Source organism: Corvus moneduloides, chromosome 5, assembly GCF_009650955.1.
Source record: "Corvus moneduloides isolate bCorMon1 chromosome 5, bCorMon1.pri, whole genome shotgun sequence".
Taxonomy (NCBI): domain Eukaryota; kingdom Metazoa; phylum Chordata; class Aves; order Passeriformes; family Corvidae; genus Corvus; species Corvus moneduloides.
The window spans coordinates 34,669,386-34,697,143 of NC_045480.1; the positions used below are offsets into that span (position 1 = coordinate 34,669,386).

At 35.1% G+C, this 27,758-nt stretch overlaps 1 protein-coding gene and 1 non-coding gene across 24 annotated transcripts in view; both read right to left on the reverse strand.

Annotated features, from left to right (window-relative positions):
- The window catches only part of TENM3 (teneurin transmembrane protein 3), a 1,330,479-nt gene that overhangs the window by 1,089,513 nt on the left and 213,208 nt on the right, over positions 1-27,758 (reverse strand). The window lies entirely within an intron of this gene.
- On the reverse strand, positions 13,073-13,145 carry TRNAD-GUC. The gene has a single exon. It is a non-coding gene; the product is annotated as a tRNA-Asp (tRNA).

The following is a 27,758-nucleotide window of genomic DNA, read 5'->3' on the forward strand; positions in this document are numbered from 1 at the left end:
ACCTTTTGTCACAGTTATAGCTGAAGTCAAAACAATACATTTCAATAATATTATTCACAGCTTTTTATTTGTTTGATACTTGATTATGGCAAGCTGCGACACTTTAGGAAACTTTCATATTTTTTCAGAAGATTAATAATGCTTTGCTTTCTCACAAACATCTCTCCTTGATCTACCTGTCACCTTCATTTTTGCAAAAATATAATTAAATAAAGATGCTTGTGTTTGAGAGGAAAAATACTGAAAATATGAACTGAATATACCCTAGAGACTCAGAAACAGGAAAGAAAAGAAAGTAAATTCTCCTCCAAATAAACATTTGTTGCCTTTATAGAATGTCATTATTTTCGAGGGAATCATGGATTCTTTACAGGGCAATGCAATATAAACAAAAAAGAATGATCCACCTTATAAATATGAGCTGTGGAAAATGGCACATTTCAGCTATATTATAGTTGCTTGGAAGTTATTCTGAGGTCTAAATGAACCATGCGAGCACATACGACATAAAATATATGCAAGACTAAGAAAAATATGAAGCATTTTTCAATAATGAACATAAGCAAAAGAGGTATTTTAAAAACACTGGATGCATTTCAATGAGAATAGGAAATACATTTTAGAAGAAAATCTACCTAAGTATAATTTATTTTTCTAGACCATGGAGGCTTTGAATATATGTCTACCTAAATATTTCAATATTATACTACAGGACGGGTAGATGCTAGACATAGGAGAAAATTTTAATATTGGAATTAATTTCCTACTTTTTGATTTCAATTCCTCTTAGGAGTGAAACACTGGGCTCTTCCTGCATGGACATATTCCACTTCCTTTCTAAGACAATTATTTTCTTTAACAAAGAAAAAACCAATCAAGCAAAAAGTTTAAAGTATGCAAAAGGAGTTTAAAGCTAGAGTCTGAATTGGAAAATTTAATTTCGGTATCTGAAAATGCAGATGTGTTTTTAAACTGCCTTCTTACTCTCAAAAAGACACCAAATAACTTACTCCAAAACCAAGAAAATGCCACGAAAGTTCTACAGCAACAGATCTTAGTATGTTAGTAACAGAATGAATGGCAAAGTAGCATATAAGATTCATAGCCATGAAAGCTGCTCTGATTTTGAGCCATTCCTATCAATCATTTTAGATCATAGAAAGTCTAAAAAAATAGCCTGTAGTGACTGGTAAGGAATAGAGTTTTTTTTCTCAGGACCAGTTAAACTATTATTTAAATTGTTAATCTTTTGTGAAGAAATATAATCCTTTGGAAGAAAATGTTATTTTACAAATGATTCTTTATTATTTTATATGCAAATTTCTCCATACACATTTTAAAAAATAAATGCTCTTTTTCCACTAAATTTTCTTTTGCTTCACTAATCCACCTATTTAAATACCTGTCTACAAAAGGGGTTGAAAGAGGATCTGGGGAACTACAGATAAGATGTGTGGATGTGGCACTTAGGGACATGCTTTAGTGGTGGGCTTGGCAGTGCTGAGTTACAGCTGGATTTGATTGTCATAGGTCTTTTCCAACCCAAATAATTCTATAAAGCCACTCGTGTTTGAATCATTAAGATGATAATTTTCTTCATATCTTTTTATTAACAAGTGTATTTGGCATCTATATTTTAGTGGATTTCATTCCATTCATTCTTTTTCATAAAAGAAAAATAATTTAGTATCAGTACTAGTATTTAAATCACAGGTTGCCAACTGTTCTATTAGTTCAGCATAAAACTATAACTGTATCAATTCACTTGCAAGTTTACTTAAAAGTTTCTTTCTTGATAGATATTTGTAAACTCACTTTTAACCTACAGAAAGCAATTTTTCCCCAATAGTTACGTTGCTATGGAATCTAAATCATGCTTTACACCAAGTAAAACTTGTAAAAAGGCTCAGTAAGAATGTAGCTTAGTCAGGAATAAAGTACTCTCATAATGCACTATGACATAATTAATCAACCAAATTTAAAAAAAAAAGTCTCTTTAAAAAAAAAAAAAAAACACAAACAACCAAACATCACATTGTCCTGACAATCCAAGCTGTGGTAAAGTGACATTTTATTACAGAGATATGAAAATCTGGCTTTTTTTCTTTCCCTGTACTATCAGGAACTAGAAGGCTGTTGCCATTGCAAAGCATCCAGTCATGGAGCAAGATGAAACAAACTGCTTCTTACTAACCTGATCCAAGTGGTTGTATGGAAAATCACACTATGAAAAGCCAGTGCCCATAAAGGAGTCAGAGGAGTCCTGCAACTTTATTTGAATAAAGGGAGAGAGTCCACTAGAGCACACACCTGTAAAGTTTTCTCTCTCAAGGTTTTGGAGGGGGCAGTCTCCTTTTATCCCAAACTCCTGGCCGCATGTTGCCCCCTTCCCTTCCCCATTGGCTGGGGTACCAGGAAGGTGCAGACTTCCTGAACCACCTATCACATATTACCCCTTGAACTCGTCATTTTACCCCAAAGTTCAGAAGTTCAGGCTTGTGCAGACCCTTGCCCGTTTCACGAGCCAAGCTGTCTGTGCCCTGCAACAAACCTGCTGCCCAGAGTTAGTAGACATTAAGACCCATTTCAGGGACATTAACACCCATACCCTCACCCATGGAACTTTTTGTAAGGACGTTAGCACACATCTTCCCTCTCATGGTAAAATGTGCTCTTAAGTTTAGAGGGAATGTATATCCATTGATTTTATGTCATGGTATTAAGGCTTCAAGAAAACGGAGTGAGACGAGAGCTTCTCCAAAAGTAAACTGTAAGAATTAAAGTAAAATGTGAATAACTGAGAATAATGGGAATGGAAACATGGATAATTCTTATTAACTGGCCACCTCTACATTAGTTTCATAGGAAGCTCTAAAGAGATCACTAGTTTATTGACTGCGATAAAAAGCAGCCAGAGTTTATAAATCAAACTCGTGTTCATCTTCATTTCTAGCTACCCTACCTTCATGGAAAGCAATTTCTAGACCTCCTCAGAGATTAGAAACTTACTGCTGATTTCCAACTGAAAATATTTCACTTTTTCTTTTTTTTTTTAATATTCTTTGTTAATGCACAGATTTCTTTTCTCTCTGTTAGCAGTGGATATTCTTTCTCAACTCATGCAGTGATTGCATTTCTTTTTTTCATGGCTGGTCTCATCCTCTGACTCATAAAGACAGGTCCTCTTTCTTTATTTCCTTTATATTCCCAAAACAGAGGGCTTATAACAAGTTCTAACAGAAATTTCTTTGTCACTCTCTCTGTAACATTGCATTTCACAATATCATACTCCTGTGCAAAACATTCTGACAACAGCGTAAAAAAAGAAAGAACAAATGTTCCCTATATTGCTTGCTGTCCAAATTCTGATATGAGAGCATCACAATTTACCTTTCCTTAAAAAAAATTCTGTTTAAAACCAGAGCTCCAACAGAATTCCTGTTATCCCATGGCTTTTAAACCAGGACATCCTGCCTACTGAAAAACTTCTCACACCGTGAGAATCAAATCCAGCACTTGGAACATTTACCTGCAGATTTCTCAAAAAAAAAAAAACAACAAAAAAACCAAAAACCAAACAATAAAAAACAACCCCAAAAAACCCCAGAGATAACCCCAACAGAACAAAACAAAACAACCAAACCAAACCAACAAACAAACAAACCCCCCAAAAAACAACAAAAAACCTCCTGCTACCACCACTATTTCTAGAAGTCAGGACCTACTAACGTTTTTACCTCAATGGTAAGGGGGGTGTTAAGGAAAATTCCCAGTCTGACCATTCACGAGGCTCTCTCTCGGTCATACTCCCATCATCAGAAACTTCCACGGCTGGGACCGATCCCACCTCACAGCAGCGGCTCCAGCGAGCTGAGGGGTTCCCGCCCATCCCACCCAGAGTCAGACCAGGTTTTCTTACCAGATCGATCCCCGGTTTCCCATGGCAGGGGTTCAGATGTCCCGGTCCATAAAGCCATTTACTCACGGCGCAATAACAAAGGAACAGCCCGAGCTGGAGCCTCCGAGGAGGAACCCCGAACAAAGGCCTTTTAAACCTTCCCAGTCCAAGGGCACGAAGGTCTGGTTCTCTCTGCCCAGCCCTCGGCTCCTGCCGTGTCTGCCAGCGCCCACCTGGCAGCGCCGCTGGTCCCCCGCCTTTGGGATGCAAAGGGCCAGCAGTTCATGGCCTCTTCTCTCAAGCCATCACCACCCAGGGCTCAACCTGCAGCCTGAACTGCAGCTGCACCTGAGATACCTGCACCAATGGACTCCTCAACAAAGGAAACCCGAGAAGGTTGAGACTGCTTAGTCTTTTTTAAAGAAATGGTCCAATGGCAGAGGGTATGTGCTAAGACTATACAACCTTGTCCTGAAGAGTTGCTATGGGTGAGAAGTCCTGTTTTTCAAATATGTTGATCATCGCTCCCTGTCATGAAGGGATACCATCGGAAGAAAAAGCAATTCCACCTCTAATAAATAATTTAAATTGGGAGTTTGCATGGTAACGTGTTTAGGTTAGAAAAACTTCAGCTATACTACATTGCATTATCCCCTATAAATTCAGTACAGATGAATGCACATGTGGATTACTAGTTACTAAAAACATCCTGAACTTTGCTGAGATTTAGACACACTGTATACCATTCACACTTTATATAATATTATTGCTATTGTTTAACTTGCTGTCATGACATTTCACTGCAGCTACAGTCCTAAAATTTGTGCTTAGAGCAGATTGAACTACACAGTTTTGAAAAGGGCCTGAAAATTTTTGGTGGAAAAGGAAAAAAACAGTTCTTTGACTAACATCACTCAAATGGTTCACATGGAATCAGAAAGCACTCTCAAAAGTGCTGGAGAAGTCCTTTCTGACAGAAAACCATTACAGTAAAAGAAGAAGTCAGACATGTGGCACAATGAAAGAAAGGAAGCAGTAAGCAAATGGGGAAGGCAACAATGAAGGTAGGAGGGTAATAGGAGGACCAGAAAAAATGAATGGAGAGATAAGCCAACAGGGAAGCCACACACACCAAGAAGAATGAAACCAAAACTATATGAAAGAATTAAAAAAGCAAAAGAAGCCAAAGGGAAAAAAAAAGTGTTAACAAGTGTTAATTAGGAGTAAGAAACATGAAAAGATTATCACATAAAAAAATGAGAGGCAATATGAGAAACAGAAGATGAAGAAACATGGCCTTGGGCTCAATGCTATTAATTTAATTACTAGTGATCTGCCAGTCTCTGACTTTTCTGCTACAAGGCTGTTCCTGCTCATTGCAGACTCTCACAGAGTAATGTTAGTTTTCAATGACTCTCTAGGCTTTTTGACTGTAGCATTGCAGTTCCTGGGGTTTGGTATTGCACAATTGCTCAGAATAAATTGTGTTTTACTGCACTTAAAAACATCTGTCTGGGGGATAAAGAGATTAGGAAAATGACCCAAACCCACTTCTTCTATATAGCAATACTCTTTTCTTTTTTTTCCACAAGGCAAGCTCCAAGTTTTGTAACAATACTTCTTTTTTATTTATTCAAGACCACTGCTTGCAATGGTTACCCTAAGTGCTTCTTCAAAGATTGCATTCTTTCTGCATCTCAAGTAATAATTACTGGAAATTCTTCAAATCAATTTGCAAAACCTCAGGCTAAATGTTCCCTCTAAAATGGTGGAGAATGCAGGTTTAATTTGGAGCCTGTTAAATGGGACTGCAACAGTTTAAAAGACAGCTAAATATAGCGTTACACATCACTGTAGTTCATTTCAGCTGGAGTACTAGTTGTTCATATTCTATTACTCATAATTTCAAGCAAGTGGAGGGAAAAATTCATTGACCTTGAACAACCTCAAATATATTTGGTCTATAAACTTTGATATATCCTTCCTTCTGACTGCAATACCTTTTTCAATGTGTATGTTCTTCTCAAAGAATAATAAAACATGACCATTTCATCAAGCTTTCGATACTACTGAGATTGAATCTTTAACTGAAAAAAGTTCACGATAGCGCATGGTGACTAGTATTAATTACTATTTTTATGCAAAATGACATGGCAAATTAATTAGCGAAGAGCTATTTTGGTGGATATATGCCAAACCTCAGATTGTTTTGGGCAGAAGTAGCATGGCATTAAATATTCAACATGCTGTGGGATGTTCTGGTTACACTGGTCAATCATTAATTTCCTTTGATCCCCAGAAAATAATTTTTGTTGCACTCAGCTGTAACTGATTGTGAACAGCTTTTTTATTCAGGCTCCTAATGTACTTTTCCCCAGTTGCTTCCCTCTGATTGAAACTGTTTGTGGTTACACACTTTATCACACAGCACAGGACCATTGCTTTTCTGTGAATATATACTAATAGTCACTTAATATTACGTGTTAATATGATTTGCATTTATAGTGTTATTCTAAAAGAAATGCTAGAAGTACAGCAACGACAAATACTTGAAACAATTGATGAAAATCGGGGAAAATCACGGATGTGGAAAATATTTATTTTCATCTGTAATAACTAAGAGTAATACCAATTTGTTTCACTTTAAGCAGAAATAGCTACAAAAAGCAGACTTCTTTGCTTCAGTCGGGATATTGTGAGCATTCATTTTGTGTACATTTGTACTACCACACTATTGTTATAGCATTAATTATTACCACTGTATTGATTTGACCCTAAATCTGGGGAATAGCTTTTCTTTAAAGTAGTCCTCAAACCTGCTCTCACCAGATTTCTGAAAGGAGAAAATGTGCTTTACAGCTTTCTTTTTCCTTATTTAAGAATTCTGTTATGATAGAAACCAAACTACGTTTCAAAATGGTCTAATAATGTAGTTAAATCTGTAAGAGCAACCAAGCATTTGAGAGTTAAACTGAAATAAAAATCATAAAATCACGAAATCATTGAGACTGGAAAGGTGGAATTTGGAGATCACCTAGACCAACCTTCTTACTTAATGTATGGTCAGCTAAAGCAGACGCACAAGGCTCTGCACAGTTGCGTTTTGAATATCTCCAAAGCTGAACACTCTCAAATATTTACTTGCTAGATGCAGATTTTAAAAGCTAACCAAAATAAGATATTTATTTAACACATAACTTCAGTCTTACTTGTCTTTAATATTTTTCCAAAAAATGCAGAACATTATGACTAAATGGTTATTATTTGATCATCAAATTTAATTTATTACATATCAAAATAGTAATATAAAATTCTGGAGATATTTAGCAAAAAAGTAGTATTTCCCAAATACTCAATGAAAGGATAAGTTGATAAATATTTTTATATGAAAAATACATCAAATTTTATAAGATATTACAAAATCTGTATCAAAAAGCATTCATTTAGATGTATTTCAATTTTAGCTTCTCTTTCCAATTCGGTCTTATATTAGTAAAGCTTTAGCATAACAATATCTACATAGATGACAGAAGAAAGAGAAGCCTCCCTAACTAAACATCTCCATTACAGTGCTTACTTTAGCAGTAAGAGATAACCAATTGGCATATTAAGCTCTTCTCTCACTAGTCACATTCAAGTACGATTTACGCTCTACGACAATTTTTTAATCTTGGAATCAGAACCATCTTACTTTCCTTCTGAAGAAGGAGTATCTTCCAGGTTTCTGGGTTCTGACATTGGAAATATAGTTTCATGAGTCTTCAGATGAAGCCTTTCAGTTATTACCTTCAATATCTCATAACCACTCCTATCTTGTTCTATTATAATAAATTGGTTCCTGAAAATTATTGCTAGTTAACTTTTTGTCTTTTACTTCAGCCTAACTGCTTCACTCTGACCTTCAGACTAAAAAAAAGTAATGCATAAAAGGATGCATCTATCAGTCAATCTCTTCTTATCAAAAAGATAAATGCATGAAAGTTAAAAATTGAAACTTTTTTTTGTATTTTTGATTTTTAAAGAGTTTAAAGCTTTTCTATACAGAATTAATATTAAATGATGAACACAAGAAAGTAGTGGTGTTGCTTCTGATTCTCTACCATTTATATCCCTTATTGTTTCTGAATACTTCATATTTAAATAAATATTCATGTCAAATGGAATTTGAGACCTGCTTACTTCAAGTCATTGTCCCACTCTGAAAGTGAATGTATTTTACCATTTTTGAGGTCCAAATAATAAGAACTGGTAAGGCACTCAGCAAGTATGATCTTTCTAAATAGTTAATGGTAAGGATTGATCTAAAACTGCAGATGTTTTTAATTTTCAAATTGCTTACATACCTTGTGAATTCTTTAACTCCCTGGCAGTGTCAAGATTTTAATGGACCACCACTTCCTCAAAATGTAAAAAGCCTATTAATAGCATCATGTTCATCAAAGTAGGCCACGTTTTTTTTTTTTTAATTTTTGTATGTAATAGAACATCCATGCAAGCAAATGCTTTGGATCACATAGAAATTTTCTAAGTCAGACATCCTGACTTAGAAAAACAGGTAGTGATACAGGTTACCATTAGTATACTCAAATGTTGAGTGCGCTGGTGAATTATTTGAATATCTTATTATAGCAAGTTAAAATTAAGATATGCATCAATGCGTTGATTTTCTTATTTTACTATCATCTTAATTAGAAACATGGTATATTTCAAAGAAATAAACGTCCTTTTTTGTTGTGATGCACATAAAATTGCCACTGATTCACTAGTAATTTGACATAATAAAATTAACACAGGAAGCTTCAAAACAACACCATGAAAATATATGTGCTATTTGGTATTGAGGATATCCATTTGTGCAACATTTGTCATTTCTCTATCTGCACACTGTTTAGCTCTGCAGTTCAGGCATTAGTTACACAAAGATTCTTGAAAATGTTTTGGTTTAAATTCTGTATTTTTAAGAAAATATTCTAGGATACTCTGTAAACACATAAAAGGAAATATGTAAACACTCTGTTTTCCTGCACTTTTTGTCCATCCTGCTTGCTTCCCCTAACAGTTCCATCTTCACACTAGATATGCAAACTGCTCCAAGTATGAGTTTATTTTCTCTATTTTATTCTATTTGCCTATTTTTTTTTCTCGGCTTAGTAAGTCATCAGGAAGCTGCAGCATATATAACATGGATCAGTTCCTGTCAACCACTTTTCCAGTCATATTTGATCCCTTTGGAGAAGTTCCATATTTCACAATCATGGAAGTCCTCTTCTGATGCAAGTCAAATCATCACTAAATGAGAACAAACAAGTTAAAATACTGGGAAGAGACACCATATATCAGTATTTTCTGTAAGGTACTTTCCTGGTTTCTAGTCTTGCATTGACAGATTCTTCACTGGATTCTTCCCCCCAAAAAAGCCTGAGGTATGTTACATCTGGAATACTTTTTTTTTATTATTTCTGAGATGGAAGAAGAGAGGCTTCCTTTTGCTGTAAGAATAAAGATTTCTCTATTTCTCTAGAACAGCTGTAGGAATGACAGATTGTAAAATCAGTTTTCCTTGCATATGAAACACCAAATAGGTGAAACATTTGAAGACAGCATTTTTGTTAGTGACGAATGAGTAACTTCCAATGAATAATTTACTGAGCAAATTGAGCCAATTTTTCTACTTTCACAATATACACAAGCAGAACACAATTTTCTCATTAGCTGAGATCATTTGCCAAATTCTTGCAAGTTGTACTTGTAACTGAATATTGATTATGAAGGGATCTCTTCAAGCCCTCCACAGAGAAGTTGCTTTTTGTTTGTGAGATAGCTCAGAAGGCCAAGCTTCTGCATTCAATGGATAAATGCATAAACATTTCTGGCAAAATTATGAATGTGGACATCAATTTTGTTTAGTACATATTTTTACAGAAAAAACATTGCATTTCGCCTTCTCTGAATTTATGTTTTGGAAAAATCAGTGGTACACTGCATAGCACAGAAACAAGAAAAACACCACTAAGCGCATCAAATGAACTTCCAACATCTGATTTCTATTTCCTTTCTTTAAAGTCATGTTGAATTTTTTTAAAAGCAATACAGATAAAAAAAATTAAAAGATGACGAATCACATCCAGTCTCATGGATCTCCAGGTTGTATTTTATAAATGTTATTGGCATAATAGAAAGTCCTGGCATGGCCTGCAGAAGGTTTTCTATAGATAATTATAGATAACTATATTATAAAGGGATTTTTATTTTTTTAATCCCAGATCTTTTTGATGAAGCCAGCTTCATACAATAACTCTTTGTTAGGATAGCACATAATAATATTAATCATGGAAACAAACCAACACTGAGCAGTATAAGCATGGAATGAATTCAGTACTGACAGATGTCAAATCAGAGTTGTCATCATGAAGATCAACATCTTTAACCAGCTTCTGTGGGATTAAATCATAATTAAATTACCAGAACTAGGCAATGCTATATGCATTTTTCATCAATAACTTGTTATGAAATACGATGTTTGAAGCAGACTAGAAAAGAAGTAATGAATGATTAAAATAAATGATGAACAAGAAATTATTAGCAAAGAATATACAGAATGCATATTAAGTACAATAATTTCCAGGCGCATGGAAAGCAGTCATTTTCTGATTCAGACTAAGGCAAATCAGCGTACATGACATTGTGGCAAAAAGGGGCATTTTTAAAAACATATATAAAAAAGGATATGCTTAGACTTAATCAGCACATAATATTTGTGACACTAACACAACAATACTGTATGCATAACAATATTAGTATCTTATATCTAGTTAAATAGAAAAAAACTCACAAAAGCAATTGAGGATGGAAAAAAAATGCCTTAGAATGAGAGAAAGGAAATATTAAAGAGCTAACTTATTCATATTATTAAAACCCACAAATACATTGTTTTCTTTCATAAACAAATAAATACTGCCTATACGTCGAAGAGGATTTTAACACATTTAAGGTAAAACTGTTTTCTTGGAAACATAAGCCCTGGTAATACAGCCTCAATTACTTAGACAACCCTGCACAGAAAGCACTGATACCACTAGCCACAATACTAGTGTGATCAGAAACAAAATGCTTTCTGCAAGAGTCAGCATAAGTGGTACACTTCCCTATGCTCTTGGGGAAATAATTTTTAGGTTGGGATCTGACTGCTGTCACATTCTGACTTCACTGGAAGAGGAGGAAGAGATACAGAAGTGAAGTCTTCTGGAGACACCAGGCTGGAGTCTCCATGTCAGACAGAAGCCCACATGAACTGCTGATGTGTCACCATATGAACATGAAGCCCCAGGAACTGCTGATGTGTTACCGTATGTTGCTGGCCACTAATTCCAGTTGTTTACAGGGAAGTCAGAGATATTGAATGAAATTAAAAGATAACAGCTGGCTTAAGAGACAACAGAACTGTGATTATCTGGCTTTGTGCTTATAATACTAAAGATTTCAAGGCTTGAACAGAAATAATTCTAACCAAGACATCTAGCTACAAATGGTTGGAAGTTGAATGTAAAGCATAAACTTCAAAATAAAAATAGTTGACCATTGGATCAAAGCACTGAAAAATTAGATTCTCTGCCTCTTCTTGTACTTGAAGCAAGACTGGATACCCCTCTGGAAAATACATTTGGGCACACACATTACGCTTTTGTGAAAAACTAGCTATTATGTTAAGATCTGTGGCATGAAAGTACCATCTAATAAAACAGTTAGACTACCTGGCCATTAAATATGAGAGGTTAAATATGAGCAATCTATTAACTTGATTTCACTGCCACCAACCCCATTCATTCTCATGCCATAGGTTATGGTCCTGACCTTGCTACTTCCACAGTAAGATCAGAGTTGAGCATGAATGTGAATGTGACCTCTGCCTGCAAAATAATCACATGGAATAAAGCCAAGTCATCAGCAGAGACAAAACTAATTTCCATATTGTACTTTCCAATCCTCTGTATCCACCCAGATTCCACAGAAAGAGTAGTACAAACAAAACACAACAACTTTTTTTTTGTTTGAATTTCTTAATACACAATATTTTTCTACTATATGGTCAGATCTAAGTATAACATATTATAGATCTGTTTATACATATAAATAAATGGGCAGAGGATTGCTTTGGATAGGCAAATAAAATGCTGATTCCACTGGATGTTGTTGTTTAATCATTTCTGATTTCCAATTTTGCAATGTCTTCATCTGTTAATGCATCTTTAACAGAGCAACAAAACAGAGTTCTAAAAGAAATGAGCTGCAATAACATTGTATAAATCTCCTGCACCATCACCTTTTCTGTGTACGTATATTGAGAAGAACATAGAGAAAGCATCTGTCAATAGCTGTAAGCCAATCTTAAAAAAAAATTCCACAGTTTACTAGCTGTGGTAATCAGACACTCCAAGAAAAATATAAACCAATATTTAATAATGGATGCTGACCATAATTTAACTAATAAATAACTTGCTGTATTCAAAAATGTAATTTGAATGACTACCATGTAATGGAAATAGATACCTTATCTTTCATTTTGCCAACCCAGCTTGTTATCACAATGTCAAAGGGTAGGTTTGTGTGCCAGTTTGGACAAATCTGGAGGAAAAATATCCTCTGATAGAAGGCAGGTTACAACCATCCCTCCCCAACCAGGTTCAAGAAAAAAAAAGAAATTTTCCTCGGAGGAAAGTGAAAGAGATAAAAACTATTTAACAAACACACAGGAAAAAGATAATAATGCTAAATAATAAAACCTCTCGCTGTGGAGAGAAACCTGGGAAGATTTCAGAGTCCTTCTGTAGGTGTGGTCTCTCTCCTCCTCCTCGGAGCTGGGTCATGGTGGGCCCACATCCAGGGCTTTGGTGGGAAATTCTCCTGGTGTGTTCTGATGCTGAAACAGTCCAGACGAGAAGGGAAAAACCAAAGTCCCAGGAAAACAAAGTTCAACTCTCCGTTGAGAAAAGGAGCCAAAAGCTGGCTGAAAACCAAGCAGGGTGCTTCCTCCACTCGTGTTTTTATGTCTTTCACTTTCCTCCGAGGAAAATTTCCTTTTTCCCAAACCTGGTGGGGGAGCGGTGCTTGTAACCCCACTTCTCTCGGAGGATATTCTCCTCCCAATTTGTCCAAACCAGCTCAAATAATTAGTGGTGCCCTATGTGAGGCTCAAACCCACGACCCTGAGATTGACAGTCTCATACTCTACCAACTGAGCTAGCCAGGCCAGCCAGGAGACAGCCACCCCAGAGCCATGTGGCCCTGTTCCATCCACGGCCCTGCTCCATGTGGGCCAGTTCCTGCAGCCCTGCTCCGTGCAGGTGGCCCCGCAGCGTGGCTCAGCCAGGCCAGCCCTCACCTAGTGCAGCCGAAATTCATCTGAGGCTGCTGCCCGGCAAGGATCACATGACCAACAGTGATAAGCAAATTCCAGCTGCAGGGCCCGGGTGAGATTAACCCTTTTAGTGTTGTAAGTTTCCTCCAGAACAGATGAAGTCTGCAGACGTCAATCCTCTCCCAGGTCAGAGGAAAGGGAAAGGTGAAGGCACATGAAGAAAACACCATGAAGACACCAAAGTCAGAGAAGAAGGAAGAGCTGAAACCTTGAGAGACGAGAAAGAGGAGATGCTTCAAACCTAGAAGCTGAAATTCTCTTGTAAAGCTATGGTGATGGAGTATGATACGTCAGAGTACCCGTTGTAATTTCATGAAAGCATGGGGGGGGGTGGAGCGTTCAAACTGCAATTGTGAGCAAAAGTCCCTGTGCTGAAACAAGCAAACGTTGAAGTAGCTGTGATCTGGTGAGAAGCTTAAACAGAGAGAGATGAAAGTGATGAAGACCCTTGCTCTCAGAGAAGACCTCTGCTCCTAGAGATGAAGGTGCTCCCAGAGATGGATGAAGAGAACCTTTTGCTTCTGAACAGCTCATCCTTAAAATGGTACCCCATTAGCTCAAGATTGAACCCCCAAAAGCAGTTGTGGGGAAAGCTGTAAGTCGAAGGAAGAGATTTTCACATGCGAGCAGAGAACCAACCTGGGAGGCTGTCTCACTGTGACATTGAAGCCATGAGAGAACTGTTTCTTGTGGAGATGTCTCCATAGCATGAACAAGAGAGACTCCTCTCCCTAAGTGAACTGAAAAAGAGATTATTATAGAGGTAGTAAATGGACTGAAAATCTCAAGGGTTGTCTTTTTACATTGTCAGTGGAAGAAAGGAGAAAGGTGGGGGGAAGAGAAGTGTTCTGAAGGTTTAGTCTGACTCTTTTTTCTTTCTTTTAGTTCTGTTAATAAACTTCTTTATATTCTTTTAAGTTTTGTGCCTGCTTTGCTTTCTCCTAATTCTTATCTCACAGAAGCAAAATAAGTAAGTAATGGATATTTCAAACCAAACCACTACACTTAATTGGTGTTTCCGCCCAATTTAGGAACTGAACCCGCTACAGTTTGTCTGGATGCCAGAGAGCATATAGGTATTGCTAAGATTTGTCTGACTTTATTGACACTTCTCTACTCTGCTCTTGGAGGCAATAATGTTACTAGAAGTGTCACTAGAAGAAGATCAAAAGTGACAGTAAGAAGCAGAAAACTCAAAGTTACTGGGAGCAACTGTTACCATGCAGCAGGGGTTTGGAATATTTGAAACAGAAAAAGAAACTAAGGAGAAAAGGGAAAAAAAATCAAGAATAACTTCTTAAGGGAGGTACTCTTCAGTTTTGTGTGAATGGCTTTAAATTAGATCTCTTGACAGCAAAGAAAGCTTTAAAAAGAGTCTCCCTGAAAGGCAGATTCAAGGGGTAGATAAGAAATTTCATCATGATCATAGAAGAGAGAAGCTTTAGAATGACAATATATGAGTTTGTTGTTGACAACCTAAAAGGAAGAGTCCAGGATCTCTTCATAGACAGCAAAGTGAAGTGGTTTAAAACATGAGTATTCCAAGTTGCACTTTTCTGAAGAGGGATTATTACATGTTCTGAAGCCACAGAACAAGAGCAGCATGAATAACCAATACCGAAGTGACACAGAATGGCTTACAGGAGTTGAATACAAACCGCATGTACAGGCCTGGGCACACCAACAAAAGTCCTATTTGCCACCAAAAAAATTAGATTGTATAACCACTTGCAATAATTCTAGCCAGTTAAGTAATAAGATACATGTCTTGCATCAAACACTAGTAGTTTATCACCCATGAAGTACATGATGAAGTAGATGAAACCGCTGATGATAAAGAATCAGCTGTCTGAAAAAGTAAGGTCAGCTAACAACAACAACAACAAAAAAATATTAAACCTGACTCAGCTACCTGGAAAGTCTTAATGTATGAATGAAGGTTCTCAAGGAAGTCACTACAGATGAACGAAAAACTCTGTCCTGAACAAAAAACAATGCACAGCTGTTGCAGCTCAAAAAAAGTTATTTCCATGTTTATTCCTCCTATAAGATTTTTTCTTTCAGCAAGTGTTTGTTAGACAATATGATCAGCTCTTGACTTCCAGGATTCCTGACCTGTGTTTGAGTTATTGCTTTGGTAGTAATTCCATTAAAACTAAATTCAGATCTCACCTGTGCATGTCATACATATGGCTACATACTATCCATAAATAACATGTTATTGCTGTATTCGGTATTAGCAAGGATAACCTTGAAGCACATCTGCAAAAAGACTTAGTTAAGATAGACAAGAACAGCTTCAACCCCATTGTCTTTCTGCCTGTTATTTTACGGTTGTCCTTCCTATATTTGTTTAATTTTACTTAGTGCTTCCTGGATAGTGGAGTTCTTGTTTCTATCCAGTGTGTAGTACAATCATTGACCACTCAAGTGGAAGAGGTTCTTTGTCAGGGAAGAATTTTGAAAAAGGGGAAAGAGTTTAGGGTTTATCTCCTTCAGTAAGAAAGGGCAGAATTTACTTGAAATGCTTCATATAACAGGATTCAAAACCCCCAAAAGGAGACATCTTAACCTCTGCTTCAAGAGAACATGGTACTAACTCAAAGGAAAACTAATACAACTTTTTTAAAGAGAAGAATAACAGAAAATACTTACTTTGTTCAAAACACTTAAAGTTCAGACATCACAGGAGCAGCTTTGTTTAAAACAACTTATTTGCTCATCTTTAATTTTGTGCTATTACAATTTGCTCATCAGAAAATACCAAAGTGCATTCCAACCTAAAGTCAAGTGTCAAAGTTTTATACAGATTTCTACAAGAAATTACTTCAAATTATTTCTTCATGTGACATGTCAGTAAATGTTAAATATGCATGTTATCTGAAAAAAACAACAAAAAAACCCAACACTCAAAAATGAAAGCAATAAAAATTCCAACTCCTGTAGAACTTTGAGTACTATAAAGTAATCTTGAGATGAATTGAATTATTCTTGTTCTACATGATAGATAATTTAACATATGCATTAAAAGTGATAATGATCAGAAATGTGATTCCACAAAATTGACATTTATGAATGTGTGGTTTCTGAGTGATAAGAAGAAACTTTGCATTTGCTGAAGAAATTAATATTTGAACTCCAGTTTTAAATCCATATAAGGTATAATGATATTTAAAAAATAATAATGTTCAGGAATTTATGCAGTTCCTACTTTGTACAAAAAAGAACATCATTATCTGGTGTTATAGATGGAATAGTTAAGATAAAGTCCTGCAAAATTCATTATGCAAAGTCCATTGCTGCGCCGGCTCTGGTGAATTGTTTAACTGCAATTATTATTACTGTGCAGTTGTTGGCAAAAACAGTGAAAATAAAGTCCAGCTTTGATGTAGTATGATTTGTGTTAATATAAAGGGTTTCTCTTTTCTGATTTCCCACAGACAAAAAGGTGAAGAGTTGAATAGACATACAGTATGGATAGATACTGAATTAAAAATGACCGGTTCCTTGCATATGGGAGAGGAAGTGTGCTTCTCCTCTGTTGTCTCCCTATCCACCTATGCCTGCCCACCAACATCAGAAAAAAAGTGGGATTTTATTCAGATAGGAATAAAACTGGTATTTATTGTGGAAACCTACTACAGGATTGTCTGTCTTAGAAAGTGAGTAATTAAAAAAGTGCCATTTATGTGTCATATAATAGTAAAAAGTACCAGACAAATGAAAACTAACAATTAAAACATTGAGCACATCTGCAGGTTGAATGTGGCTGGAAATGTCCACAGAAGAGTCAAGCAAACAAATACTAAAGTGGAAGAAAATGTATTGGACGATAATAACTACCCCATTATTTGATAAAGTCAACAGTAACAACTCATATTCTCATTAAGACTTACCTATGATGTAACACTAATGTTCTACCTCCTTGGTCCTGGGTAGTTACAGGTGGAAGAGAAGTAGAAACAACAAATGTAGCCAAACATACTAGTTTGACTGCTGGATCACCTAATAAATAATTATTTGCATACTTTGGCTATATATTGTTAAGAATAATTTCTTTTTGCAGACAAATATGCACACTTAGCAAGTACAAAAGATGCACACTAAGGCAGGTATTTTAGCTACTGCCAACTGAACAGAACAGTGAACTTGAAAAGCCAACTGTCTTCTGAAAGGGTCATTTCTAGAGATTTTGAAAAGTGGATAGCAGAAGATTTTTGAGAAGAAAAAAAAATTTTTAGAAATAGTGCAAGCAAACAAGAACATGTTTTAGAAGTAGATTCAAAGCCTTCAAAAAGATTTTTTGTGTAAGGACTTAGGGATCTTGACAAACATATAAACAGAAATAGAATATAGATATGGTTACTTTGTTTTCATATTCATAAAGTACATCTTTGTTACTGGAAGCTAAGCAGCAGCCTTCCATCAAATAGAGATTATTACCACAGTTTATGAAAAGCATTTTTTCCCCTTTTAATAACACTTTCAATAGAGAAGCATGCTTTCTAATTATGGTGCTTCAGGTCACAGCCTTATTTCTTCTTCTTTCTGAGCTATAGTTTCAGTTTTGTTCTCCCAGCAAAAGATTTGTGGTCATATGATAAACTGCAAGGAAAAGATAGCAAAAGCAGGGAATCTATCATAGTACGGAAATAATGGCACTGTCCGTAAGATATTAAAAATTTCTCAAATTAACTATTCACACATTATACGAGATTTTAATTATTCAAATACATGACAAATTGCAGAAAGCACTATATTAATAAGACACTAAGTGAAATAGTGACTGCCATTTTGCCAGAACTGTTTGTGGTTTTTTTTGTAGATGCACACCAATAAAATAAAAAATTGAGTCAGAAAATACTTTTTGATAGTGGTGAAATTGAAACGCAAGATACGTTATCTGAGAAAAAAAAAAAATAGTGCAGCCACTCCTCACAGTCTGAATTGGAATGATGTTGAAGTCTGGTTTAAGTTTTGTTTAGTAAGTTGCTTTACTTAAATGATGTTATAAAGATCTTTATTTACTCTACAAAGTAATCATCATGGATCATTATCAACCATTAAGCTAATTCACTTAGTCTCATTCACTTAGTTGAGACAGTTAAAAAACATTTTTAAACGATATACCCATTTCTTGGTCAATATTCTGCCATAAATTACACAATGTGAATCTGATTAAAAGTGCTGAATTAGAAGTCCAATGCTAAGAACAGTCACGGAATTTTCACTCATTAGAAAAAGAGGAACTAAATTAGAAATATATGCTTATCTCACCAATTCCTTTTTTTCCAGAAAATGCCTACTAGCTATTCATGCAGCTTGGGAATCAGAAGCCATTGAAGTGTATAAGGCTTGCCTTTGAAATTTGGTATGGAATAGGAGAAAAATCTCCTTTTATCTTGAAATACATATTCCTACTGAGAAATACAAAGGATGGAGGACAAAGAGAAGAGCAGGTTGATAGCTCTGAGAACAGACCTTCCTCCTTTTCCCTCCATTAAACAGAGGTTTGACCATCCTAGACTAGACTCAAGAAACTTTATCATAACTAATAGTATGTGAGAAGTTATTAGTTTAAGAATACATTTAATGTAAACCTTCCATGGAAATTTTTACATAGTTTGTTCAAAAAATGTAATTTTTTCTTTTTTAGTGAAAATGTATAATGGTATAGATGTCTATACTTTCTTTGAGTTTTATGGGAAATTCACCTTACAATCCTAGAATATATATATATATATATATTCTTGTATACATTTGAAATTTATTTGGTTTCACCCTGCTCCAGAAAAGATAATCTAAAAGAAACACAAGTTCTAATCAAAAAAGTATCAGGTTTACCTTGCCTGGGAGTGCAAAGTGTGCAGTAAGCTTAAAATAAAGAAGTAGGAATAAAATAAGTCTTAAAGATTATGTTTCTAGAAGGCAACTTAACTTTTAAAAATTCCTTGGATATTTTCTCTGGCCTACATGCAATGCTTTTCTTTTTTTTTAGTTTTTGTATGTTAGTAATAAGAGCACTGGACTAATATAACTTCTTTGAATTGAGGAAACAATATTGCACTTTGTTATTTCTAGACTTACTGTCAGAATAAGGCTGCTAGTACATCACAAGCATTAATGCAACCAAAAATTCAATTACAAATACAGGTAATGAAAAAGCAACAAAAATAAGAAAAAGAGTGGTATGGATGGGAATGAACATTTTACTCAAACCCAGTCTTGAAAACAAAAGGCAAACATAAGAGAAGCACATAGAGTTTGAGAGCAGAAGGCACTTTCCTGATTATGCCCAGGCTACAAAAATCACAATTCCTTTTATACACTGCTCAGTATTGCAAGCAGTAATGAAAAGATAAAGAGGATCATGATAGAAGAAAATCTGTAATTCTGATCTGAAGGTCAAACTTTTTAAAATTGTTATTGAAAAGAGTATTCCAATTTTACTGTTAACATCTATTTCAATAGATAAGGAACATAAATATTGCAAATAGTTTTCAGTGTTTACTTACTTGAAGCATAGAATGGTTTGGGCAAGAAGGGACCTTAAAGATGATCTAGCTCCAATCCCCAAGTACTGTAGACTAATAATTTTGCTTTCAAGGAATTTTCAAGAAACTTTTATAGTTATAATTCCATCAAATGGACAGTCTAGTCCATAAAAAAAAAAAAATCCTGATTACAGAAATTAATATAATATTATTGCAGAAAGATTTTTTTTCTACATTTTACATTTGGTCCTAAAATTTATGGCGTTGTAAATTTAAAATACTCTACCTTTCTTCAAGGATAGTTGAGTCTTTGTTGTAAAGTTTCTAATAAAATATCAAACATAAAAGAGGCCAACATCCACGCTTTTCTAGCTCCGTTGCATCGCTTCTTTATGAAAAATGCAAGTTTTCTTGGATCTTATTCATCTTTTGAGCTACTGCTCTTAAACCAGTGCTTCTCAACCATTTTTCTAGTCAGATCAACTGCACATTTTCAAAGTCTGCCGGATGCAGCCCCTCTCAATGAAAGAGTGTCACTGGATAGAGGAAGGTGCCTGCCTTAATAAAGAAAACTGAGAACTATGTTTACACCCAGGTCAGGACATCAGATATGACTGTGAATGGAAAAAATTGTAAACAGAAAAGTAATATGGAATAGCCCTGTAGATGTCTGGAACATTTTTGTGGCAAAGGGAGGTTCATTGCATTTTGCCTATTCTTTCTTTTATCCATCTCTTTTATTTATTTTTCACTGATACAGAGAAGCTTCTAAAGTAAGATGACTTAAGATTGTATTTGTTTCAACATACTTGATTTTTTTTATTGTAACAAAATTTAGCTAAATTTATTTTTAAAATTAAATTTTATATTAAAAATTATTTTTAATTTAAAGTATTTAATTAAAAATATTTCAGAGGAATATTTAACTGAACTTTCACATGAAGATCCCATAGTGGAGCTTCTTCCAGACCTTATTAGTCCCCAAAAAGCATGTTTCCATTTACATAGATAAAATCATATTTCAATTCTATACCACTATTTCTCATCTCATCCCCAATATAAATAAAAAATTACTACCTTTCTTGTAGAAACTCTTTATTTATCAGAAAACTATTTTTTTGCAACCCTTTCATCTTGTCTTATGTGAAGTAAGATTTTCTTTCATGTCCTTCTCTTAAGACATACTTTCTGACCTCTAATCTTTCATTGTGAACACAGGAAGTGCTCCATAAATACTAAGTACTCCTACTCAACAGACAAAATTTTTTTTTAACTTACAGTGAATATTTAGTAACTGGAGGACGCCTTTACGTCAAGGGAATGTCATGCTATTCAGAGAAATTCTGGTTTACTGAAAACATCCAAATATCACCATGATTTTCACCAAGCACCACATACAATTAAACTCCCATTACTACCCTTGAATACAGAAGATTCTTTTCTTATCTCATTTTATTTTTACTGCTTTAGATAGGTTTACTTACTAAAACTATGCCACAATTTTCAGCTGTGTGAGTTGACTTAATAATTTGATCATTCTTTAAAAAAAGAAAAGAAAAAGCATTATATGATCCCACAGCTTCTTAATTATGGTTGTGCTATTATATTTTTAGAAGAAGGAAAGTTAGCAAATTGTTTTGATATGACACTTTGTTAAATATACGTATTTAAAAATAGAACCTGGGTTGACTGACTTCAATTAAGTCTCCACAGGGATAGAGAGAAAATAATACAGAAAATGCTACTTTCTTTATGTCCAAGATCATATAAAGCCTGTATGCAGGCAAAATGCCTGTGGCTCCTGCAGAGCATCTTGCAGAACCAGGACTTAAATTAATGACTGAGACTCAGAGTTCAAAACAATGAGCTTTTATCGTACTTCTAGTACTATAAGATGGAAGAGAAAAATACGTAAAAAAATGAAAATGACTTTTTAAACAATGTACTGTCCTGAAATACAATAGATCAGAGTAGCAAGGGAGCTGTGGAAAGAACAGCAGGGTGATAGGAGCTCACTGAGTTTTCCCTATTACTATCAAAAGGAAATCCTCAGATTCCCATTGAGTGGAGGGTGAATGTAGAGAGAATGCTTCCTGTGAACATATATTCACAAGGAACTCTAGACTTCACACAAGCTCTGATAAAATACTCTTTATCCACCACTCTGCAAACAAAACCTACTACTAACATACTTCAGAATCAAGTTGATATTCTTAGCAGTTTAAAACTTTTTTCTATTTTCATGAGTTTTTAACATTTATATACGTATTATTCAGCATATTAAGAATGAATCCTAACCCAACATCACTGTTAACACTGGTGAAATTAGGTAGTGATATGCCTGAACTGTAAATTTCAAGGGCAAATATGATTTTCCTTATTCCATGATCTCTTGTTTAGAGTTAATTGAAGCAGCAGGGGATCACATTAAGGTTACGCATATAAGCATGACTCCATTTCTGCCACTCACTGTGCCCAGAAGAGTCACATACAAATTCTGCTCTGCACATTTCTAGTAGCGTGTTTGGACATACAGATAATGACCCTAGAAATTTAGAACTATTGTAATGGAGTAGGGAAGACATTGGCTGCTATATGAGATATATATATATATATATATATGCTATATGCTAATGAGATCACTGACACTCATCAAAAAGAATCTATGATATTTTGTGCTGGACAGCGAACAGCAAATCAATTTTCAGTTGTACTTTGGCAGCTGTGACCAGATTATAAAATTAGTAGGTTAATTTGCAGCTTGATTTGTTGTCTGACAACCTTGTTTGTGAGTTTAATATCTTGGTCACTTCAGAATGCATTGGGCTGGAACAGGCTGTAACTTCATTTACGAGCCACTGGCATAGATACATTTTTCCTTAGCATAAATGATTTCAACATATTACGTTTTTTTATTTTTAGGCCAATAGCTTCAAAACACTAATTTGCAATGTAATTTGGCTGAATGAAATCCACACTTGTAAACACTTTTGTTCTGCCTTTGACTGATACTCATTCAGATAAATATTTCAGATATTTTGGGGTTTTTAGTTTCTGCATAGCAATTTTGTTGGCACTCTTCCAAATGTAAATCAGAAACCATGCGGAACTTTTGAAACTCAGTCTTCACATCACCAGTCTCAAAATGTACTTTATATCCAACCACTGATATGGGCATTCTAATATTCTCTAAATGGCATAGTGGGCTTCTACTTGGCTTTCGAAGGGAATGCTCAGCTGCTGTGCTTCGGACAAACTTTTGGGATTGTTTCTGCTTTACTACAAATACGAAGAGAAGGTGTGGAATCTTCCAAATATATTTGACTCAGGCTGCCACGGTTATCATCTAAATTCACTTGTAAATAGTCCTCACAGCATAGTGCTTCTTTCTTTATTGGTTTTTTTTTTTTTTTGATTTATGCATACTTGAGGGAAACGAATGAATAATATATATTTATACAAAAATACTTGTCATTTATGTTCCAATATGCAAGCTAGAAATCTACAAAAGATTGGTGAAAGTAGTGAACAAGAAGGTAATTGTTTTAAGATGATAATTAACACACATGCAATGACTCTGAATGTTCTCATGATTCAACAGTTTGGCTTTAATGTTTTAACTATGCCACAAAGAATGAACACTTAAATATTTTATTCTACACTACCTGTTCAATAGTATGAATATTAACAACATTCTCTCTATTCTATGCTACATACATAAAAAATAATAATTACACTGAATTTATCACTATTCTCCAAATCACTTCTCACAGAATATGCATTCCTTGATCCATTTCTGTTATGGACACAATTTCACAGTTGTGAAATCAAGAAAGAAAATACTGTCAATAGACACCAGGACCAACAAGAATATCCTCAGGGATTCACAAATTACTTTGGGAGATTAGTTATGCATAAATGTGGACAAGGTACAATGGAAAATTTAGGTAAAACCCTGTTTACATAAACTGGTGATTTCTCTGCTTCAGATTGAAATTCTTTCTCCTTTTTGAAATGACATCATACTAGGCAGAATAAATAAAACTCTCTTCAGAAGACTTATATGAATATGTTGCAGCTGATACTGTTTCATGTTCTCTTTTCTTTTCTTTAATAGTAGCCCTTTCTGAAGTTTGAGGGTAAGGACATCTCTGCATTTGAAGAGGGGGTATGCTAATATAGACTTCAACTTCTTTCAGTTATTGAAGCATGAAAAATACTACCGAAAGTATTGTGAAAGTAATCAAGTGCTTAATAAGGCAAAATTCCAACCAAAAATTATTATGCTTTTGCTGACCAGTTTTAAAACTTGAAAAAGTAGAATTTTGAAATTCATAATTACTTTTTAACCTTCCTGTGTTGGAACTATCCCTATTGTAAAGTCATTCTCCACACTGGATGAAAGTCCTCATTTCCAAACATGAAGAAGAATAGGTCAGACTTAAAGTATAATTGTCATGTAGAACTCTATGTAAAAGAACTTAGCAACACTGCTTTTCATCCTCAGCCTAATATTCTGCAGTCTAGTTAGCAACAATATTTTGTGGTCTACTTCAGAGCTATGAATGCAAAACAGTCACACATCTTTAAAGGAGGATTTGACTATTTAAATTCATAGTCTCTATGCGCAGTAGTTAAATGCCAGTATTGGTTGCTTCTAGTACCACAATCCAGGTGGCAAAATGAAGCTGTTTACACTCTATCTGCAGAATTAACAGTGAAACCATTTTAAGAAGCAGAAATGCCCATGTTAGGGATGCTTTATCTCATTTTTAGCTGGAATTGAAAATTCCCAGCGAAGCAGTTGCTGGCATGATGAGATTTCAAGGCAGTAGATACGGTGTTGAAAAAGACTGGGCCAAGGTGACACTAAGATGAACGCAAATCACAGAAATTAGTTACTAGAACCTCAGGGAGATGATAAATTATTTGTTTTCCTACAGTTAATAAAACTATGGTCAGTTTCTACTGCAGTTCATTAAAGTCTTATTTTTTTCATTTGTGGGTGACCTTCACATAATCTTGGCCATGTTAAGGTAAGGATGCATTTCCCTCATGTCTTACTACCCATTACTCTTCCACAACTAAATTCTTCTACTACAAGCGAAAAAAAAAAATGAGTGTAATTCTGAAATATGTGCATTTTATTTGCCTATCTGCCTTTTATTTATGCACTGTAAAACATGTTCCCTACCGTTATTTTGTAGCATTAAGCTTTTGCAAATGCATATACAGATGAGGTTGGTTTGAACCTTACCACTAACATCTTGGTCTGTTTCCAGATTTTGCAGCTAAAATGCTTAAATAAAGTTTAGATCGAGACCATTATCAAAATGTGTTAAATCTACAAAGATCCCATGTGATGAAAATAGTAAAGAGAAGTTAATTCTCAATTGTGTCTGTTTCTGGTCTTCAAAATATCCCCCCCATATGATTTTAAATAAAAAAATAAAAAAACCTCTCCTCACCTAACCCAACATCAGAGTACCGAACAAAGGTTAAAGTTCCAGTTTAGGTCTACCTCTAATGTGGGCCTAAAATGTCCACATATTAAGTTTCATATTATCTCCTGATCATCAGAAGAAGAAATGCTGGAGGGTTATACAGATTTTTTTGCTGGAGAGTTATACAGATTTATTTGGTCTGTAGGAAAAAGGATAACACATGAAAACAGGTGATCTTCTTTTCTCCTGGAGTAAACAGAACTATAGAATAATCAGAGAAATAAATTGCAGTGTTGTAATGACATCCCTCAAATACTGATTAAAAAAAGCAACTCCTCAGTTGAGACTGTACTGGTTACATTTATGTGATAAAAAAAGGCATTAGATTTAGGAATTCGAACAGCAAAAATATGTAAGGACATCCTTGCTTAAGATGGAGACAAATCCTAATGCAAAGTCCCAACAAACCAAAACAAATGTAAAGATTCTATGGATTTTCTTGGGTTTATTACTTTCATCCATTCATATAGCTTTCCCGAGTTTCCTTTCTTAGTTTTACCTGATCTCACAATAGTTTCTAAAGCTTGGCTAGAATTTATACAAGTTATATAAAGTTCTAGCAGATTTAGAACCCCAGCTGGAAAGCAACATATCAAATTTCATATCAGCTCTTGAAACTTAAAAAGAAGAGTTACTGGTGCCTGAAGGGGGGGTAATATCATGAACTTGTAGTATCATATCAACGTGATGAAAAAGTTTACGAATGTTAAGAGCAGCAGAATACCAAGTGCTAAATACCAAACCATGTGCTTTAGAGTTTGCTTTTTTAGGATATACAAACCCCTTGAAGATGCTTCTTTATGTACTACAGAAACAATAATTTATGAATGTGTACGTATAAGAAAGTATATTATGAATCTTTATACAAGCAAGTTTAAAGCTATGTGAATTAAAGTTGTTATTTTTTTCAGAAGGAGCATGACTGGATTACCCACTCACTAACACAGGCATGCTCTGTTTGCCCAGTTAAACTTGACATAATATAAGACTTTTATTTTACAGTATCGCTGCTTTTAACCATTATTGTCCAGAAGCCAGGACATTTTACAGCAACAATACCAAACCTTACCCGATGCCCTTATGCGCCCATAACACCATTTGTACCATGAATAAAGGATGCTTTCACTTTTCTTGACTATGCTGCATTCAGTATCAATCAGCAACTTTTAGAGAAGCTATCTCACAGCATATGCAATAAAGAATGCATTTATTTATAGAGACAAATAAAGTAAATTGTACAACTGTGTCTGAAATCAGGGTCAGTGTTCAGGGGTAGAAAAGAAGATACAGTAGTGTGTGTAGTTTTTCAGCACCAAGACAATAACCACTGACAATTTGCTGCTTGGGCTTCCCAGGTTCTATTTCAGAAGTTTATGCCCACATTCAGTAAGTTCAGTGAACTGTGCAGTGCAATGACTCCCACGGCAATTAACAGGGAGTTGCCAGGAAATGTAATAGATCCATGATACCACATCATACTTTTAAAGAAGTGTAATCCAGACAGAATGCAATCTAGAAAAATGTGTGACTAGCAGTACCAATAGGGCAATATCCCAACAATATAAGATTTTCCAGGTTCTACAACATCTTCACGATGTCTAGCAGTAAAAGTTTAGATTTTTTTTTTAATCATTTAAAATCATTTTAAAATCATTTAAAAATCATCAGATCATTTTTTAAAGCACAACAGAGTGTTCCTCAATCACGGAAGGAAGTGAGATACAGGATGAGGATCTCAAAAAGAGAAAAAGATACTGACAGTTCAAGGCAAACATGCAACCTTTGTCCCTTTTGAATAATATGCAAGAAAATAATGCAATCTGTATACGTGAAAAATATCTTAAGTACTGTTAAAAAGAGAGTAATGAAATATAAGTTTAGTGGGTATTTATGAATTTTAAACATAGCTACAGATACCCAATTTATCTAGAATAATTACTGCGTGTCTAGAAAAAACACATTAAGAATAAACATGGATATTTACACAGACTGACATAAAAAGGGATTATTTCAGCTCATGAAACACATTAAATCCAGCGTATTATTGTAGCACTTCAAAGTGAAAACTCTCACATTATGTTATCTGTTTACATATGTGTTACAGTGTGGATACTGTAACACGCATGTATCAAACCAGGAGTCCAGTGGAAAAGAAATTTCTATGGACAGATTCTTGGTAGATGTTTCAGAGATGTTTATTTCTCCAGCTGCATGGCCGGGGCTCTGCAGAGGAACTGCTACAGTCACGGGACCAAGGGTCCTTCTGCCCGCGCAGGGAACACAAACCAACCAATGGGAACGAGGCTGAGCAGGGGCAGGGACACCCCGTGTCTGTGCCCTCAGGGCCCCTCTCCCAGGGCTACATGGCAGGGGGAGGGACCCCAACACCTCACCCGTTTTATTTTAATAAAAGGAGAATGAAAACAACTGGATAAACATAACGAGAA